Genomic DNA, 19,995 nt, shown 5'->3' with positions numbered 1-19,995 from the left:
TCTCTAAATGTTTGTATGTCTTTAAATGTTTTGATGAATTGAACAATGTGGACCCTGTTGTAAACAAGTGTAATGCTTAATTGGGTCGTCCACTCACAGTTGACAGTCTTTGTATTGAGTTTGTGCTTAAAATGTACTGTAAATTCTACAAACTGTTAATAAATATTTCAATCAATCAAAAAAACAACACAAATAAAAACAACTTTAATAGAAAAAAGAAATAATCACTAGAAGCTAAAAATCATTCAAAGACAGTGAAAAGGGTTAGCTAGGGAAGGCAATTTTGAAGAGGTGGGTCTTGAGGGCGGTTGTAAAGGTGGGGCGGCGGTGGCTCAGGGGTAGAGTGCCTGGATGGTAACCGTAAGGTTGCCAGTTCAAACCCGGGCTCCCCCAGAGTTACTGTCGAAGTGTCCTTGAGCAAGACACTGAACCCCTAATTGCTCCCGATGTGCTAGTTGGTGCCTTGCATGGTTTCCGCTGCCATCGGTGTATGAATGTGTGTGTGTGAATGGGTGAATGTAATGCACAATCTCTGTAAAGCGCCTTGGATAAAGGCGCTATATAAATGCACCATTTACCATTTACCATTTAAAGGTCTGGAGGGTTGGGGCATCTCTGAGTGCCTCTTAGGGAGGGCATTCCACATGGGTTGGGGCAGCAAAGGCAAAAGCTCTGTCCCCCCACGTCCAGAGTTTGGTCTTGGGCACGTGGAGGAGGTTTGCGTCACCAGACCTGAGGGAGAGAGAGGGGGGGGGGGGACATGGCGTTTGAGGAGGTCACAGAGGTATGGGGGAGCCAGGTAGTTTAGTGCTTTGTACAGTAGGTGGTCAGGAGTGTTTTGAAGTGGATTCTTTGTTTGATATGATCTGGTCTCCAGGGATACGTCCATGTCGTCGGTGATCAGCCACTCCTCCAGCAGCAGCTATGACACCTCGGTGGAGGCACGCATCCAGAAGGAAGAGGAGGAGATCCTGATGGCCAACAGGAGGTGCATGGACATGGAAAGCAGGTAGCGCACGCACACACACACACACACACACACACACACACACACACTCACACACACACAGACACACAAACACGCACGCTAGGGCCCTTTCTGAAACCAGTCCCTTGACTTGAAGTGCCCTCGGGAGGTTCCCTCGTCAGGAAGTGCCCCTCCAGCTGAATCCAGTTCCCTTGATTAGGGTGCTGGGTTTAAAAAACTGTTTGGAGATACACTCGCCCTCCGTGTGAAGAAACAGGAAACAGACACCATTCGTTGCCATGGTTACCAGCATGCAATTGTGTTACCTGTTATTTTGTTTGTACAGTTATATTGCATTGCATCGTGTATGTTTGTGTGACATGTGGATTTCATTAATATCAAAAATGACATGTCATAGGCCTATACATCCATGGTGTTTATAAATCATTGTGTTAAAAGTTGCTTTGTTTGTGTGGTTTCATTTATAGTTTTTCACGGTGGGGTGAATAAAGAGTTGGAGTGTTGTCTATCCTGCATCAGATGAAGATTGTTTAGGACTAGTTTATTTATCATTTATTTGTGGTGGTACTTACATTTGTAGGTGGCGGTTTCCATGCGGACAGAGAGCAGGGCTGCACAAGGCAATGGAGTCTAGATCGGCACAGACTCGCTCTTGAGGGCTTTATAAACCACTTCCACTCAAGGCTGCTCGGTTTCGGACGACACTTAATATTGCGCAGCCTCGCGTGAACGCGCATATCGATATGTGTACGGCGAGTGGCGAGGAGCTGGTTTCAGAAAGGGGGTCGGGCTTTAAGCAGCTAGTTGCTGGTACTAGTTGACTAGTTGATAAGAAAACAATAAAATGGTGGATTTGTTTTGTTTTTTTCCCCGTTTTTGTAGGCCTCAAGATCAGCTAGAATGCTAGATTATAGTCACCAATTGTACGCCGTTTTTAAATGTATACGAAATAGGTATAGTTAGACAACTAGTCGTCTAGTAAACTAGGCGACTAGTACAAATCACTAGAAGTGAACGCCCTAACGCACACGTACGGGACGCAAGTTCAGGTTTTTTTTTAATATAAGACCCATATTTCCCTCTCTCTGTCTGTCTGTCTGTCTGTCTGTCTGTCTGTCTGTCTGTCTGTCTGTCTGTCTCATATCTCTCTCTCTCTGTGTCTGTCTGTCTGTCTCATATCTCTCCCCCCCCTCCCTGTAGGATAAAGAACCTCCATGCTCAGATCATAGAGAAGGACGCTCTGATCAAGGTGCTCCACCAGCGCAGCCGCAAGGATCCCAGCAAGGCGGACGGCCTGGGCGGCGAGCGGGGCCTGGGCGACCGCGGCCTGGGCGGCGGGGCCTCGGCCATGCGGCCCTCCAAGTCCCTCATGTCCATCTCCAACGCCACGGGGGGGGAGGAGGGGGAGGGGGGGGCTCTGGGGGCCTCCTGTCCCACAGCCTGGGTCTGAGCAGCTCGCCCAACGCCCTGCTGCTGTCCCACCACACGCTGCAGGGCCTGAGGAGCGGCTCGCCCAGCGGCGCCCAGGCCGGGGGGGTGGGGGGGGGCAGCTCCATCCTGCTGTCCTCCCACCACAGCCTGGGTCTGCTGGGCAGCTCGCCCATCACCGAGGAACGCCGCAACGACTCCTCCTCCGGCTGGAAGGGCAGTCTGGGTGAGTTATGTGCTTTAACCAAGGAAGCTCTGAGAATGAGAAGGAAGTGAAGTGGTCACGTGACTGGGCTGCGCCGTGACACTTTCATGGACACTTTCACAGGAGCCAAACTACCCCCGGAAGTTTGGCAGAATGCACTGGAGTCAATGAGAGCTCAGTGACCAGCTCATGAACACTGGAGTCAATGAGAGCTCAGTGACCAGCTCATGAACACTGGAGTCAATGAGAGCTCAGTGACCAGCTCATGAACACTGGAGTCAATGAGAGCTCATAGTGACCAGCTCATGAACACTGGAGTCAATGAGAGCTCAGTGACCAGCTCATGAACACTGGAGTCAATGAGAGCTCAGTGACCAGCTCATGAACACAGGAGTCAATGAGAGCTCAGTGACCAGCTCATGAACACTGGAGTCAATGAGAGCTCAGTGACCAGCTCATGAACACTGGAGTCAATGAGAGCTCAGTGACCAGCTCATGAACACTGGAGTCAATGAGAGCTCAGTGACCAGCTCATGAACAAACATTATTTATGAACAATTGAGACCTTTTGTAAAGTAATCACTTCTGGAAAATAACAGAAGACATGTAACACATTATTGTCTGCTGTGTTGTTATTCGATGTGTACACTGTGTAATTTTTATAGAGGTATGGTATCTCTATAAAAATAGAGATACCATAAAGTACAAAGTACATTTCTGAACGCACCAAGTATCGCGAGACTTCCCACCGTTTCCTGTCTGGCAGCCAAATATCGCGATACTTCGGAGCCAGAAACGATACCTGCTGCTGTTTAGATCCTCAGATGAAATGATATACTGTGCACTCTGTGCACATCGAAAAGTAAGCGATTAGAAAACAACCTGTGATATGTCTTCTGTTATTTTCCAGAAGTGATTACTTTACAAAAGGTCTCAATTGTTCATGAATAATGTTTGTTATGAGCTGGTCCAGCCGGCTCCATTCACTGCCATGTATTCATGTCACTTCCGGTGTGAGTTTGGCTCCCATGAAAGTGTCCATGAAAGTGTCATGGCGCAGCCCAGTCCCGTGACCACTTCCCTTCCTTCTCAGAGCTTCCTTGGCTTTAAGCTGGAGGGAAAACAGCTTGTGCGAAACTCCCCTTTAAGCCACTAAACACGGTTGCTTTGTTCTCTGAAATGGAATTCTCCCTCAGGGCTCCTGTTGGGTCCAGAGTTCTGTGGTTTACTTAGACGACATTGTTGTTCTCCCTCCATCAGGGCTCCTGTTGGGTCCAGAGTTCATATCATTGTTGTTCTCCCTCTTCAGGGCTCCTGTTGGGTCCAGAGTTCCGCACCGACTCCCTGCGGACGGGCTCCATCTCCTCGTCTCCGTCTCCCGTCCTGCCCTCCACGCCCATGTCGGCCATGATGGCGTCCGCCCTGTCGTCCACGCCCGTCCTCACGTCCTCCGCCGGACACTCCAAGACGGGCAGCCGCGACAGCTGCACGCAGACGGACAAGAGCAGCAGCAGCGGACAGCCGCCGCAGAGCAGCACCGCTGCTGACTGCAGCAGCAAGCAGAGCAGCATGACGCTGCCCGCTCGCCTCTCCTCTCCCAGCCCCGTCTATGTTCCTGACCGCCTCGCAGGTCAGTAAATAAATACTAACTGCCATAATACCCCACGAAGAAGAAGGATTGTAAATCTGTGTTCCACCGAATGGGTCTAGAGAGGAAAAGCCAGGCTCTGCATTCAGCCAGGCTTTATGATCCTGGCTCGATAAATCCACCCGTTCTCTAAGCCTCACTTGTTTTCAGTGGAACGGAATAAACCAGGCTTGAACAAGCCTGGTTTTGGTTTAAATCCTGGATTAGTTAATCCAAGATTAGTGAAACAGGCCCCAGGGCTACTTTAGACCACAGATTGTTTTGACTGAAATGTTGTGCTGTTAACTAGTGTTGTTTACCTAATTCGTGTGTGTGTGTGTGTGTGTGTGTGTGTGTGTGCGTGTGCGTGTGCGTGTGCGTGTGTGTGTGTGTGTGTGTGTGTGTGTGTGTGTGTGTGTGTGTGTGTGTGTGCGTGTGCGTGCGCGTGTGCGTGTGCGTGTGTTTCTAGACATCCCAGGGTTCCACAGCAGTACTCTGGAGAGGCGGGCTCCCGTTCAGTCCCACCCCCAACAGGCTCCGCCCCCAACCCAACAGGAAGTGGACAATGACATGGTGGAGATCCTCATCTGACCTCTGTGACCTTTGAGGTCAGGTGAAGGTCATCCTGAAGACCACACACACACACACACACACACACACACACACACACACACAGGTGAAGGATTGTATTTCCCGTTAACTCCTATAGCCGCTAGCTGTGAGTGGCAGTTAGGAGCACCAATGACATTTCAGCCACAGATGTTTGAAGCTCCTCCCCAAAACAATGCTTCCATGTCAAAAACCTACAATCTGCATTCCTGACTGGTCGAAATCTACAATCTAGCATTCCTATTGGCCAAACATGGTCACAACATGAAAGTTTTGTAGTTTTGTTTTTCAGTTCAGTTAAAGGTATATTCAGTGATTTCACTTAATTCAAATATCACTTATGTTTTTGTTTTGTTGTGATAGTCCTCCCTACTATAGAGTGTGCTGACAATATAAGGAGTTCCTCCCTGTCCCCAGTTAACCCCTGGGGGTCAAAAAACCTTAGGTTTCGTTTTTGCCTCTCTATCCTTATTGGATGAAAGGCTTAGGTCCCAGCCAAAAACGAAACCTAAGGTTTTTTGAGTGAAATCACTGAATATACCTTTAAAAAAGACGACAGAAGATTAAAGTTTTCATAACATATATTTTTTCTTTTCTTTTCTTTTCTTTTCTTTTAGGTTTCATGACCTCAATATTACACCCAAACACAACAAGCTGAACTTTGAGCATTCAGTGGATGTTCTGTGGTCTGGGGGGGTTTTCTCTGTGTTCTGAAGCCTTTTGAGCTGCAATGAACACATGGCAAACAGGCCTCAAACAGTGACGTCATCTGCTGGCAAATCCTTACGTCATAATATAGGATTTGTGGCCAGAAAACCACCAGACCACAGAAATTCTACTGAATGTTAAAAGTGTTTTTTTGGGTGTGATTGAGCTCAGAAAAAAAAAGAAAAATGACAAAAACTCAATTTTTTACGTCACGAACCCTTTAAAACAAAACCATGGCAGGCTGCATAAGGCTGAGATGTTCAGATCTTACATTTCAGTTCTATTTTAGTTCTATGTTTCACTTCTTATATTTCACTTCTTATGTTTTATCTAAAATCTAAAACCCAGACCGGTAGGGAGAGAGAGAGAGAGAGAGAGAGAGAGAGAGAGAGAGAGAGAGAGAGAGAGAGAGGGTGAGAGTGGGGTCACTGGCATAGACTCCCATTGTATGAATCCATCCATCTTCAACCGCTTATCCGTAGTCGGGTTGCGGGGGCAACAGCTCCACCAGAGAGCTCCGGACTTCCCTCTCCAGAGCAACATTAGTGACTTCCTCCTTGGGGGGATCCTGAGACGTTCCAAGGCCAGTGAGTCGATGTATTTCCTCCAACTGCGCCTTGGTCTGCCCCGGGGTCTCCTCCCAGTGGGACGTGGTCCTTGGTCTGCCCCGGGGGTCTCCTCCCAGTGGGACGTGATCCTTGGTCTGCCCCGGGGGTCTCCTCCCAGTGGGACGTGGTCCTTGGTCTTCCCCGGGGTCTCCTCCCAGTGGGACGTGGTCCTTGGTCTGCCCCGGGGGTCTCCTCCCAGTGGGACGTGATCCTTGGTCTGCCCCGGGGTCTCCTCCCAGTGGGACGTGGTCCTTGGTCTGCCCCGGGGGTCTCCTCCCAGTGGGACGTGGTCCTTGGTCTGCCCCGGGGGTCTCCTCCCAGTGGGACGTGGTCCTTGGTCTGCCCCGGGGGTCTCCTCCCAGTGGGACGTGGTCCTTGGTCTGCCCCGGGGTCTCCTCCCAGTGGGACGTGGTCCTTGGTCTGCCCCGGGGTCTCCTCCCAGTGGGACGTGATCCTTGGTCTGCCCCGGGGGTCTCCTCCCAGTGGGACGTGGTCCTTGGTCTGCCCCCGGGGTCTCCTCCCAGTGGGACGTGGTCCTTGGTCTGCCCCGGGGTCTCCTCCCAGTGGGACGTGGTCCTTGGTCTGCCCTGGGGTCTCCTCCCAGTGGGACGTGGTCCTTGGTCTGCCCCGGAGTCTCTTTCAATCTCGATGCAGAAGTTCCACTGTTTGGAACTACATGAGGCAACATCCCGCTTGGTGGCGAGATCAAAACGCGACACAACTCTCTCTCTCTCTGTCTACGGGTCTGCTGTTTGACGTTCCTCACTAAAGATGAAACACTAGAGGGCGCTATAGCGGGTTCAGCTCATATGTACAGTGTTGCTAACTGGAGGCTAACTGGTTTAGCTTAGCCTCCGACCTTTGGACCAAATCTATGGACTCTACCTTCCTGTTGCATATTATTGCACTACTTATTTGTTTTTTAATGATTTTGTAGTTTTGACTGTTTGTGACTGTTATTTGCTCTTTTTTTTTTCTCCCTTCATTACATCAAATCATTTGACGGTAGATATTTGTATTTATGTTTTAGTCGTTGTACTTTTATTTGTTTGGATCACGGCAGTGCATTGGGTATTCTGATCGGACATTTCATCTGATTGGCTGAGAGGAGGAGGTACATTCCCGCCCAATCAGGGGCTGACATTCCTATGGATGAGTTTAAAGTTTAGAAGTGTGTCTCTGGACTTGACCAACAATGCACAGGTATAAAAAGCTCAGACACCTCATTGGCCACTGCTGTGGTTTCATTGGAGCGACCTCATTGGCCGCTGCGGTTTCATTGGAGCCACGTGATTGGCCGCTGCAGTTCCGTTGGAGCGACGTCGGGTATGTCACACAGTAAAGCGCAAGTCAGGCGGAAGTGCGGAAGGCGCGATGCTCTGATTGGCTGAGAGGAGGTACATGCGTCGGTCCAGGCCTGACTTATCTGATTGGCTGAGAGGAGGTACATGCGTCGGTCCGAGCCTCCGTCATCTGAGAGGAGAAAAGCCTGGGAAGGCAGAGACGGCGTCGGCGGAAGTGTCGTTATATTTTTCGACCCAATCACAACACTTGATTGATTAGATGTTTAAAGCGTCAACGTCATTTCCTTGAGCGGTAGGCCTACTGTACTTCCGCCAAAATCCTGCAAATTCCGCCCACCCCCCCAAAAAACGAGCGTATAGGTCTTGCCTATCGAGATTGGCATGAGAAAACAAACGTTTACAATTTTTACATTGCCTCTGATTGGCCTGCCGAACGACAGAGTGATGTAGTAAGAGAGTGGCGACACTATAGCGTTGACTCCCATTATTGTAACAATGGAATGCGTAAGTGCTCATTCTATCTCAATGGGATAGTTCCGGCCATAGGAGCAATGTTTGGAACTATAGCCCATAGGCACCCGCTTTGTCTCAATGGGATAGTTCCAGCCACAGGAGCAATGTTTAGAACTATAGCCCATAGGCACCCGCTTTGTCTCAATGGGATAGTTCCAGTGATAGGAGCAATGTGTGGAACTATAGCCCATAGGCACCCGCTTTGTCTCAATGGGATAGTTTCAGCCACAGGAGCAATGTGTGGAACTATAGCCCATAGGCACCTGCTTTGTCTCAATGGGATAGTTCCAGCCACAGGAGCAATGTGTGGAACTATAGCCCATAGGCACCCGCTTTGTCTCAATGGGATAGTTCCAGCCACAGGAGCAATGTGTGGAACTATAGCCCATAGGCACCCGCTTTGTCTCAATGGGATAGTTTCAGCCACAGGAGCAATGTGTGGAACTATAGCCCCGCTTTAGCCCTGCGAGATCAAAGTGTGTCGCTACTCTACACTCTGCCGAACGCCACGCGTCCCTGTGCGTCCCAGAAGCTTTCCCCACCTCCAGATACCCGAAAGGAGGCGTCTACCTTTTCTATGTCAATGTCCACAATGCACTGCTGCCTCTATGACATCACCACCACCACCCACCACAGACAGAGAGACCCACAATGCACTGCTGCCTTTATGACATCACGACCACGGACCACGATGCACTGCTGCCTTATGATGTCACCACCACGCACGGACCACAATGCACTGCTGCGGCGTTATGACATTTTCCACGGTGGTTTCGTTTTGATGCCCGTTAGGACCCCACTGGATGGGGTTCAGAGGTCATGTAATGAAGAAGAAGAGTTTAAACATGTTACTTAATTATCCAAATAGTTACTGAACCGTCTGTCTGTCTGTCTGTCTGTCTGTCTGTCTGTCTGTCTGTCTGTCTGTCTGTCTGTCTGTCTGTTGGACCTATCGGTTGGTTTTGAACAGTGGTGGACTCAAGTACTCATTCACCAGAAGGTCCCCAAACTTAAACAGCTATGTTTCTATGTCAGCCGTTCTTCAATTTTTCAAAGATAGCAGATCTACAAGCTCGTAGCGAACTTGTAGATCTGTCGTGTACTTGTAGATCTGCTATTTTTCAATAGCTAAAGCATGACATAATGCTAACACCAAAAGGGGTTCCCACCCAAAATGGGTTTTAAAGTATGTACTAATGTTACAGTATGGCGTACAATAAATGATTTCAAAGTACAGATACTCCAGATATTACTCCACTACACATGGAAGTATTCTAAACTAACAAACCATATAACGCTTGATCACATTTTGAAATAAAATAATCCCCCTAAAATGTCAAAAACAAATTTAAAGGAGAATTCCATGCTTAGAAGGCTTTCTTACCTTTCTTTGTAGTTGTTACGTCCCCAAAGAGGTCCAGGCGTTATTTTGTGTATAAAATGCATTATTGGCTATTTCCCCTAATATAAGCCCTCAATGGGGGTTGGGTAGCGACGTAACTACTACAAATAAAGGTAAGAAAGCCTTCTAGTAGAATTCTCCTTTAATCTGTTTATGCATGATGTGTGTGGGGTTTTTTCTTTACATTTGGTCTTTTCCTAGAAATGTAGTGGAGTCCAAAGTACAATATTGGTATTTTAAATACTTGTAAAGGACAGATACTGTACTTTAAAGTACAGTACAGTACGTCGTTACTGTCCACCACTAAGTTCTGACGATGACTCGGATTGTAAACATGTTTAATAGTATTCACAAACATTAATGCATTAATAATTAATGCACATATAATGAAAATTAATAATTGTTTTTTGACATTTGTGTTTCAGACTTAACATAAAATGAGATTCACAATGAATGAATGAATGAATGAATGAATGTGTTTGATATTGATAACGTCTCGTGTTGGGTTGGTTGACAATCATTTAATTTGATGTACGTCCTAGTGTTTATCATTTAACTGTGACAAATTAAACTCAACAGTCTTGTGTATACAACTGGTGTATTTTTCTTTTTTACTATTTTTATCCCACGATTTTGTAACCCATCTTTTCACCCAGTGTCAATTATCTAATGTGATCCTGGGCTCTACACACCCTCCCGCCAACCTGGGGAGAGCAACGGACTGACCTCATGCTGGCATTCCATATGTTGATCTGACCTCATCAAACCCTGTACACTCAAGTCACGCTCCATATATAGCTAGTACAGAATTCTTTCCATATAATATATGGAAATAATCAACATATTATGTTGATCTGACCTCCAATGCCAAAGCGCTCGCCCATGATTGATTGATTGAAATATTTATTAACAGTTTGTAGAATTTACAGTACATTTTAAGCACAAACTCAATACAAAGACTGTTAACTGTGAGTGGACGACCCAATTAAGCATTACACTTGTTTACAACAGGGTCCACATTGTTCAATTCCTCAAAACATTTAGAGACATACAAACATTTAGAGACCTACAAATAGACATTTCTATGTAGCTAAAGAACAGAACAGGAATTCATCATATAGGAAGCAAAAAAGGGAAAAGATACATTATACATGAGGGGAAATGGGGGGGGGGGGGATTCAGATTTTACAGAGGCCAGTTTCGAATTGCAGCCATCCGTAGGTGCCCTTTGAGATCGGAGTCAAAACTTATTTCCTATTTCATCCCTAAACTTATTTTGCCATTTTTTACTATTTAAAAAAACCTTTTAAAATAGTACTTCAAATAGCTGCAAGTCATTTTAGTGGACGGGAGCAGGACGGTAAACGGAACAGGACGGATGTTAAAATATTAAATCTTTTTACCGTGCCGTCCAGCAGGTTTTGCTGTTTGCCATCTACCTTTTGCCTGATTCCATGTGAATGGTGAATGCATTAGATCAGTGAAGATCACCCACTATTTTGAATTATACATACACAGCGCTCCAGGTCAAACCATGCAGTTGTTTTTCATGAAATGTGGCAATATGGCTATGTCACCCTGCTTAGAGACAAAGACCACAACCATTGGCCAAAGGGTGGTGCTATAGCACTCAATTGAAAAACAGGCATAGATCATGAACTGCCAGCTCATGAACCGCCAGTAATAATTACTAGGTAATTACTGTCTATTACATAGGTACTAATTCAGACTCCCTGAGTCCCTGATGTTGGATTCCAGTCATCAGTGTTGGAAAAAGTAGCCTACGCATACTCAAGTATTCAAAATGAAAAATTGCAAAGTACCTTTTCCTATTAATATCAATGAATCACGGATTAAAAATGTCAAATATGCAAAAAGCTGATCTACAAGCTCAAAGCGTGTCACACCGCAACACGAGGTTGTAGATATTTTAAGATTCGAAGGCAGTTTAATCTATCTATCTATCTATCTATCTATCTATCTATCTATCTATCTATCTATCTATCTATCTATCTATCTATCTATCTATCTATCTATCTATCTATCTATCTATCTATGACAGTTACACACCTCCACCACCAGAGGGCGAAAGGCATTAAGGCAACAGTGCCTGGATTATTTTGTTGCGCATGCGTGGAAAACCTTTGACCCGGAAGTGCTTGTTTGCACAACGTCACGTTACTGCGTCTAGTTTTCCATTAGGCCTACGGCGATGGCCGCTGTTGAAGAAGTCAGACATGTTGTCGTGTCTCTCGGGAATTGTTGATGTTTGTGCCTTTATTACACATTCTATATTACAGTAGGAACAGAAAGCTTGGTGGAAATGTCTCCTAAAGGAGGTGAAAAGCGTCAAATGGAGTCTGTACGGCTGGAGATAAATGAACAGCTAGCGGCGGTGGGAGAGGAGATATTGTTTGTTGTGGACAAACAGCAGCGTGGCGCTGCTGATGTTTGTAGTGTGGAGCTTAGCGTCAGAGTGTTTGTGTTGGAGCGCCTCAGCGCCGTGGGAGAGTTCATGGTCAACCTCTTCCAGAGAGAGATGGAGACACTACAAACTCTGCTGGAGACACAAAACAAACTGCTGGACATTGATTTTGATATGGACATGGATCTACACACTGCAGGTTAGTAGACTCTGAACAACACCAGCTTAGCTTAAGTAGCATTAAGCTATTTATTATGTTCCACAAAAGTCTACTTGAATAATCAAACTGAAAAGGTCAAATTAATAGCTCCAAAATAAATAAGAAATAAATTAGTATGCTAGTAAGGTATGAAATAAGATCAAAAACTGTATGCCTTCCCAGCCTCATCAAACATTTTCCATTGTTCTCAAAAGGCATGTCAAGAGACCTTAAACAGGCTACCCCACTTCCTCCCCCACTGAGCCTTTCAAAATAAAATATAAGTTACAATTCACTGTTCCAGAATCACTGCAGAGGAGGTTTTACTTTGAAGGGGATACATTATAAAGGAAGTGCAAAGGTGCTCACTAAATTGACATGACATAGGCCTACTTAAGTTTCTAATTAGAGGTGGGGGTAGGGGTGTTCGATATGGCGATAATTATCGTCGGGACGATACAACGTCTCCACCATATGGATTTTTAGAGTTATCGTTTCCATCACGATAAATGTGCTGCACACTCTATATATGCAGTTCTATGCCGTAATTTTTACTTCTGCAGTACGACGGTTTCGTTCACAAAAAATAAAAGATCTACAAGCTAACCACACGTTGCTACGGCACCCCAATGGACGGCGTGGTTTGCTTATAACTCTGTTGAGTTCTCAGCACTCCCAAAGTCCCCGCCCCCTTTCTTCTAGGCAGAGGGGGAAACAGCATTGCGCTGAGCTGTAGCCTCATGTAGAAAACAGCTCATGTCGAGGAAGGGCGACGTGTTATAGTTCCCAAAAAGAACTCCACGTCTGTCACACAGACAGAGCCTGTGTGCTAAGACCAACGTCCGTCCGTGTGTCCGTCCGTCCGTCCGTGTGTGTGTCCGTCCGTCCGTGTGTCCGTGAGCAGCTAATCTCGGCCACCGTTAACCCGGTCGATGCCAAATTTTGCACACACACTCCCTGGATGCCAACGATGAACCTCTGCCCCAAACTTTCCAGAACGGCCTTTTATAGCGCCACCAGGAGGCCGCTTTGTGCAAAACAAGTTTTTGCACAGTACACCTACAGATTTTGTCCAAACATCACGCAAATTGGTACACAGTCTCTCTAGAGCCATTCAACGAAACCGGTCTTTCAGATTTCTCAGACTCCATCCTGATTGGTTAAGATTGGCTTCCAAAGTTCACAGGAGTGCTCAGTTTCAAACAAAATGCTGCAAATCATGAACACATCGCGTGATTTCCCTGAAATTGTGCACCCACGTTCCCACTAGGCCCAGGACGAAATGCCACATGAACAATTTCAACTCAGACTCAAGGTGGCGCTATAACTGGCCCAAAAGTGTTTTTACCTCTAACTGCACGGATCTGTGGATAACTTTGTATGCCAACTCCCTAGAGGCCAAGGAAAAACCTTTGCCTGGAATTTTTCACATCTGCTCTTTATAGCGCCACCAGAATGCCGACATATGTAAAACACATTTTCTATTATTACTCCTTCAGATTTTATCCACATTTCACGCAAATCGGTATACACTATCTCCATAGTCATGTGATCAACACGGAGCGGCACCATTTCCCATCTTCCATCCTGATTGGCTAAGATTGGCTTCCAAAGCTCACACGATTCGTCCATTTCGAAAAAAGGCCACAAATCACAAACACAGTGTGCAATTTCCGTTAAATTATACACGCACATTTTCACTAGGCCGAGGACGACATGCCACAATTCTTTCCTCAAAATCAGCCTCACGGTGGCACTATGACAGGCCAATTCCTGTTTTTAGCTATAACTGCATCGATCTGTATACAACTTATGTATGCACACATGGAAAAACATTGTAACAGCCTGTTATAGCGCCACCATGAGGCCACAACCTGACCTGCCCTGGTGGAGACCTGTGCCGATTGGCACTTTGTCTAGTTCATTTCTGTAGCAATGCGGACATAACGTGGTAAATGTTCATAAGCACAAACGTGTACAAAATGCTTTTTACACTTGACTTATCTCCAGGTTCCTCAGTCCTGCACCCCCACAATGCCAATCAGAACAAATACAGACGAGGCAGAACAGAAACATAGGGATATACATGTTCGCCTTTAAATTAAAACAAATGTAATCATCCTTAACCTTTTAAGCTAAAATAATGATGACCGGGACGCGGGGACTTAAAATCATTGTTTTAATTGATGGCCTTCATGCCCTGGCACTTGGCCTTGTGCCCTCAAAAAGGTGACCACACTAAAGGCCAAATGGGACCTATTTACATCACTGATACAGCGTCACACAAAAGCACCAAAAGTAGAAGATCCACAAGCTCGAGATGTGTGAGTGAAGTGACATGATTTGAGCTTGTAGATCTGCTACTTTAGCCCTTTTTAAATTTGAATCCTTAACAGTTTTGGACATATGGGATTTCCACCCGACAGAGACGATAAGCAGAGCTTGCGGATCTGCTATTTCTGTTGCTTTTGTGTGATGCTATAGTGTAGACTTTTTTTTATATTTTATGTCTTGCAAATGTATGCTCTACACTGTAGAGCATACATTTGCAAGACATAAAATATAAAAAAATGACGACAAGCGGTTTCTGCTGACAGCTACATTATAATAGTGTGTGTGTGTGTGTGTGTGTGTGTGTGTGTGTGTGTGTGTGTGTGTGTGTGTGTGTGTGTGTGTGTGTGTGTGTGTGTGTGTGTGTGTGTGTGTGTGTGTGTGTGTGTGTGTGTGTGTGTGTGTGTGTGTGTGTTAGCCTGGTTAATAAACCAGACCGAATCAGCCGTTGGCAAAATTAATTGTCTGCCGGCGGATTACGGTCTGGAGAGGCTCAATTGTACGCCCATTTCCTACACCAGAGAAATGGGGCGGCCAATCGGGACACGCTATGCAATATGGGCGGGCTTTGGTACAGTGACTTTCAATGCTTGAGACCTTTGACTGACAGTAGCTCTGACCAATTGCATCAAAGAGAAAATGTTTCAACCCACCCCCCCCTGGAAATGAAATCCAAGCTGAGCCTCCCCAGACTAATATCCCGCGGTCCGTGCGATATTAGTCTGGTTTATTAACCAGGCTATGTGTGTGTGTGTGTGTGTGTGTGTGTGTGTGTGTGTGTGCTCGTGCACATACCGATGAGGAGTTTCTCATGGTATTTAAATGTCTAAATACAGTCTAAATGGTATTTCTTACATTTTTGTTACCTTGTACTGTTAAGTAACTTGAAAAATAACCATAAAAAAAACGCGTGCGAAAATATCGTGATAATATCGTGTATCGTGATAAGCTTGAACACATATCGTGATAAAACTTTTGTCCATATCGCCCACCCCTAGGTGGGGGCTTCTATTAATCTAAATTATAACGTTATCTTTTCCAAAACAATATTTGATATACCGGTATATGAAAATGAAAACGAAAGTGAAAGAGGTGAACAAATAAATAAAACAAAACTGGCTCCAACACTCATGACGCAACTGAAGCCAGTTTTACACAATCTCTACATTTACATGGAAAACGTGTACATAAACATTCAGATTTCAAATATAAAGTCCTCACCACATGTGCCATGGGTATTTGCTGGGACAGCGATTAGCATTGCTGCATCCCGCGTTGTTTAATAAAAAGCATTTGTATCCGAGCACCCCGACTAATTTTCTCAAACGGGGTTCGTTTGGGAAATTCACAGTTGCACACAGAGAGCGCTCTCGCCTATTTGTCTGTCAGGCCTACCAACTCTCACGCATTCAGCGTGAGACTCACGCATGAGACGTCTTTCACACGCACTCACGCCACACCCACCATTTCTCACGCACTCACAATATGCACGCCGAGGGGAGCATATAATGTGCCAAAAAAGCCAAGCCGGCTATCATAATAACAGTTTTCTCCGCGGCTCCGCGCGCCCATGTGTGCGTCCTCACAAACGGCAGAGTAGCCGTTCTGCATGAGATAATGCATATGCTGTTATATGCAGTAGTGTAACCTCCAACTCGTCAGCAGGGTCCCTGACTGTGACGCATGGAAATGAGCCATGCAGAGTTTAACATCGCTTCGAAATATTTTTCATGGAAGACAATATAGCCTCCACAACAAGTGACTATCTCTCTTCTATATATATATTTGGTGTGGCGTCTCTTGCGCGAGATGAGGAACGGTGCCAGACGCACATTATAATATGTCTGTGGTGTGTGTGTGTGTGTGTGTGTGTGTGTGAAGGGGGAGGGGCCGCATCGCGACTCATTAGTTCTGTTCAGACTTCAGAGAGAGAGAGAGAGACAACTGACTGACTGACTGACTGACTGACAGAGAATGTTCCACTGAGGTGGGTGATTCATTTGTGATGTAGTCTGTTTTATCACATCAGAATACGTTTTTATGTAAACCAATATGGATATTTAATAGAAGACATAGGCACACATGGAGAAGGTGCACCATAATGACCAATAGGAGACTGACCATCTCTTCACCTGGTGCAACTCTTTCACTCATTTTGTTAAATGCTATTATTCAAAATGCCCTATTATTCAGCATAATATGCAGATATAATTTTCTTTTGCAGTTTAAACAAAAACAATATATCCACAACTATGTTGATGTGGCATGTACAAATATATGTTCATATAGGCCTATTTTTGGATTTTTTTGAGTGGTGCAACCACTCCCTTTCGGAGCTATGTGTGTGGCTGGCTGGCTGGCTGGGTCTGAGCATGAAAACAGCACACCGGAACCGGCCCGGCCCCCCGCGCACGTGTGTTCATGGGGGTCTGGATGTTCTGGGGAGACCCCCGGGGACCCCCACACAGCGTTGCATCACTCACTTTTTTTTCTAGGGTTGGATGTCTGTATTCCTCTAAATCAATGTTAAAAAAGGCCAAATCAACATTAAAAAGGCCACTTTTTTTGCGTCGCGCGCATTAAAACACTAAAGTCTCACTCTTGGCTTTTTCTGAAAGTTGGCAGCCCTGTTGTCTGTATTGGCAGTGCAATCAGCGTGCCTATATCAAACACACCCAGTGCCACAAAAAAACAGCTCGGATAAAAATGCCTTTTATTACACAACGCGGGATGCAGCAATGCTAACCCCTTTTTGGACGACTGGGTCAAATTTGGCACATACCAGTTAATGGCCAAATATAGGCCGTCAATGTCTAGTGGGTCAGTTTTGGCACATGCCAAGGTAGGACTGGAAGTACTTTGGCGCCATCAAGTGGTTTGGAGAATACATTCCATTCATTTGAAAAAGCAGGAAGTGGAGATGACAGCACATGGCTCTAGGCTGCCAGTGTAAGACTTACTGCCCAAATCTGAGATTAGTTGTGCTAAAATAAAAATACACACCAGCTAACTCACGGTGAGTACCATCGGTGAGACCGATGTCGGGCTCTACTCACAACACCTTGCTCTGCGAGGCGTTGTGAAGAGACTTGAGACATTTTTTTAAACGATGGTTATCCTGACCAAACGAATAGGAGAATAAATGTCATCTTTCAGTTTGAGTTGCTCTGCTGATGCTACCTTCTCTCTCCTCCTCCTGTCTGTGTGTAAAGAGGTTTCATCTGAATATGAGGAGAGGAGATCCAGTCTGGTCCAGGAGGAACCACAACCTCCACAACATCAGGAGAGGAGATCCAGTCTGGTCCTGGAGGAACCACAACCTCCACAGATTAAAGATGAACAGGAAGAGGAGACTGGTGAGTCAACTTTAGTCTCGGAAACCCAGACGTTTTTATTTCCATGGAGAAAAATAAAAGTCTGGGGCAGAGTCCACTTCAATTCGGGATAGAGTAGCGCAAACGTCGACCACTCTCTGCTGATTTCTGATCGTCTGCACCTTTGTTAAATTGACGCACGTACACACACACACACACACACACACACACACTCCTCTCTCTCTCTGTCGATCTAATTAATTAGTCTCATGTCCAGCAGCTGCGCACAGTTTCTCCCGGCGGATCCTGCCGGGAGCTGCCTATGCCATAGATAGCATAGGTGAGTTCCAGGCTAAGTCAACTTTGACATTACTACGTAGGAAGATGTGGTGCAATACTCTCTCAGGTAAAACAAATTAATATTTTATTAGTATTATTCTAACAAGACTAAAGGGTCATTCAGCAACTGTAACGATACAAATATAGTTTGGTAACTCATGGTCCCCCAAAAGACAGACAGACACACAGCATGTTGTTTCTGCTTGTGCCGCTACATAAGTATAGCACAATAAGTTTGAACCCATAATCATGTTTAGCTATGAAGATATTTGGCATAAATGGTCAGAGTCACAGGCACGGCGTGTGCAGTGCCTTTTAAATCCATTCTCCGCAGCTGTAAGAAATTGATAATTATCAAACTGAAAGAGCGCGTTTCATAAGGGCGTATTACATTACTTTTTTATTTAAGTATTTATTAACTGTTTACAGAATTACAGTACATTTCAAGCACAACTCAATACAAAAACTGTTAACTGTGAGTGGACGACCCAATAAAAGCATTACACTTGTTTACAAGAGGGTCCACCTTGTTCAATTCATCAAAACATTTGGAGATGTACAAATATACACTTCTATTTAACAGAACAGGAATTCATCATAAAGGAAGTAAAAAGGGAAATATACAGTGAGGGGAAAAAGGGGTGGTTGGGTGGGGAAGGGTAGATTACAATAATGATGATAAAAAAATACTTCGGCCACATTGGTGAAATAATGTCGGGCATCGGCGCCAAAAATGACGGATACATCGGTGAGACCGATGTCGGGCTCTACTCGCAACACCTTGCTCTGCGAGGCGTTGTGAAGAGACCTGAGACACGATTGTTATCCTGACAAAACGAATAGGAGAATAAATGTACTTTGAGTTGCTCTGCTGATGCTACCTTCTCTCCCCTCCTCCTGTCTGTGTGTAAAGAGGTTTCATCTGAATATGAGGAGAGGAGATCCAGTCTGGTCCAGGAGGAACCACAACCTCCACAACATCAGGAGAGGAGATCCAGTCTAGTCCTGGAGGAAGGACACCCTCCACAGATTAAAGAGGAACAGGAAGAGGAGACTGGTGAGTCAACTTTGACATTACTACGTAGGAAGATGTGGTGCAATACTCTCTCAGGCATTTACCATTTCCGCAAAATCTTTAACTTTAACGTTTGCCAGGACAAAAATCATGTTGGGTCGGGAGCTGTCGTACGCTTTGTCCTCACCTGTTTTTCTGTCGTACACAAGCGGAGCAGCATTGTCTGAACTGCTGACATGCTGTCACGGGCATCTAAGCATATGTATTCACTCCTAAAATGTTAATATAAAACTGTATGTATATGCATATAAAAAAAAAGAAAAAAAGGTAGATTTCCAACTCTACAAGCAATTAAAATCACGCAATAATTAAAAACAATATAACATGTTTACAATGTATTCGTTTGTGCTTAATCAAACAGTGCTTTACTGGCCTTGTTATGCGAGCGCACTGGTGATATGATTTGGGAGTGCATGAGTGTGACATCAGAAGCCTATATAATCACTGATATTATAAAACTAATATTTAGGCATAAATGGACTGCACGCCTTTATTTCCAAGTGACAATGACAAGCATACAGCTTGCCTATTTGCAATTGTAGGCTATAGGTGTAAAGCGCTTAATCATTCACCATTTAAATAAGTGCTTTGACAGTTCAGATAAAAGCGGGAGTCGGGAGGTCGGGACCGCGGCGTGCGTCGCCAGCACATCCCAGCACACATGCAAGCCTTCATCCATATGTTTATGATTCGTTCATCAATGATCAAATCACTCCATAAACGTTGATTATGACTGCCTTGACGACATTGTAGTAGCCTATCTCTCATGCAGGCATCACTCACCCACAACAATTATCACAGCAGTGCGCAGTCTCACTGATCGCCTTCGCCGTGCACTGCGCACAAATGGGTAAAATTAATATAGGCCTAGCCTACAAACGTATTCCATTCATGGCGATGTGTCATGTAGCCTTGAGGTG

Source organism: Protomyctophum parallelum (genome assembly GCF_964188405.1).
Source record: "Protomyctophum parallelum genome assembly, chromosome: 1".
Taxonomy (NCBI): Eukaryota; Metazoa; Chordata; class Actinopteri; order Myctophiformes; family Myctophidae; genus Protomyctophum; species Protomyctophum parallelum.
This window is presented reverse-complemented; position numbering follows the sequence as displayed.